Source organism: Arachis duranensis, chromosome 2 (assembly GCF_000817695.3).
Source record: "Arachis duranensis cultivar V14167 chromosome 2, aradu.V14167.gnm2.J7QH, whole genome shotgun sequence".
Classification (NCBI taxonomy): domain Eukaryota; kingdom Viridiplantae; phylum Streptophyta; class Magnoliopsida; order Fabales; family Fabaceae; genus Arachis; species Arachis duranensis.
Window position 1 is genome coordinate 86,409,184 of NC_029773.3, and position 2,076 is coordinate 86,411,259.

The following is a 2,076-nucleotide window of genomic DNA, read 5'->3' on the forward strand; positions in this document are numbered from 1 at the left end:
GAAGAGAAGGGTTAGGATTTAGGATTCTCAAAATTTATAATAATAATAATAATAATAATAATAATAATAATAATAATAATAATAATAATAATAAGTTAAAATATATCACTACAGAACATAAAAATAAAAATATTTATTTATCATAAACTTAAATAAAAAATTACTCACCAATTGAGGATGTTTCAAATATTCAATAATGTGTTCTTCTTATAAAGTAAAATTACGAACTATTTTTCTTTTTTTACTAAATAAAATCCCAAACCTTCGCTAATTCTTCCTCTTCACAAACTCACTCCCTTTCACCCTTAACCCCACCCTTGTACTCTCAAAACTCACTCACAACATGTAATATGAAAGGGAAGCATGTAACATAAAAGGGAAGCTGAGCCCTCTTATGGCCTGCGTTTTGATTTTTATAGGTAGGCTTCACCACCACTCTCCTTCACACGTGTCACACATGCAGTTGAGAAGACTGTCAAACGCAAGTTGCGTTTTGCTGTGCACCTGCCAAACACATCTTACGTTTTAGAGGTTCGAGGTGTTGGCATACAAAGAGCATAGAGACACGTTTTAAAACTGGGTTCTCCTCCCATGCCAAACGCAAGCTGTAACTTTTTTAAAATCATCTCAGTCAAAATGTAACCTACGTTTTACAAGTTACTGAATTCACCAATTCCACATCTATAGATTACTCACCACCATAATACAATATTACTGCACATCACGTTTTTCACTTCCATAAATAAATTAATTTCTGCTACGTTTCTCTAAAAGATGTTGTAACAAATGCTAACTACTCTTAGATTTTTCTATGCATAACAAGTAATATATTTTAATTTAAAAAACGTTGACTCATCTACCAAATGCTATTTTTGTCATTTTATGTTTATTAGAGAAACTCGTATTTAACATTATCCATGTCATGACCCTGACATGGACAGCTACTAGTCTTTGGATTTTGGGAGGGGCACTGATTTTTCGGCTCTTGTTCAAAAATATCTGAAACAGGCTTTAATGTTCATCATAAAAAAATGTTAACTTACATAACAAGATCGTCATGCAATTTTAAAGCTTATGAAATCAAGTTGGCATTAATATTAAATGAATTTTATTATCCTGTACTCTAAAAGTATGGATTACGCATCTCATAAAAAAATATTTTAACATTATTTATTATTTTTATACATTAAAAGCGTAAAAAAATTTATTTTTACAATAAATAATACTAAAATATTTTTGTATGATCTGTTTAACCTATATTTTTAAAGTATATGATAATAAAATTCATATTAAATATAGTTTGCTTACAACTACTTAGGTATTTACTTCTTTTGCATTTAAATAAGTATTTACTATATAGTCTTCATTTAGCAAAATTAAGTAACATTAAATGAATGGAATTTATATACTTAATAAAAAATAATTTCGTCCAACAAATCTTCTAAACTATCTAAAATAAAGCTACAAAATTATTTCTTTAATTCCCTTACGCAATTATGATTAAACACTACTTATTTATAACCAAAGTTAATAATATCTATTTTTTTTTCATTTTTGGGATGAATTTTGTTAGACGTGTGTATCTTTTTTCTTCTAAATTTCAGTTTCAAACGTACGTACAGCTCAAAAATTTGTTAATAAAAACATAGAAAACGTATCTGGGAATGAATGATTTGTGGACACACTAGACATAATGCAAACATCTCTATGAATCAAACTACATACACATTTAAAACATGACATCATGGAGAGTTAATTAAAATATGTTACTAAAAATATAAATAAAATCAAATCCTATATCCATAAACTAAATGATCGATGAAAGAACACCTCAAAAAATGGGAATACATACATACTTTAATTTCAGAGGAAGTAACATTATAGTACAGCTAGCATCATAAATCATCATAATACCATTAATTCAACCCATATATATATTTATTAACAATATACCTAAAATAATAGCTGGAATAGCCTGTGAATATGGCATTAAATGTTTCATATTAAATATGTGACACCCTTTATTTAAATCATCATAATATATATATGTAGTTTACCAGCCACTGAGAAGAAATT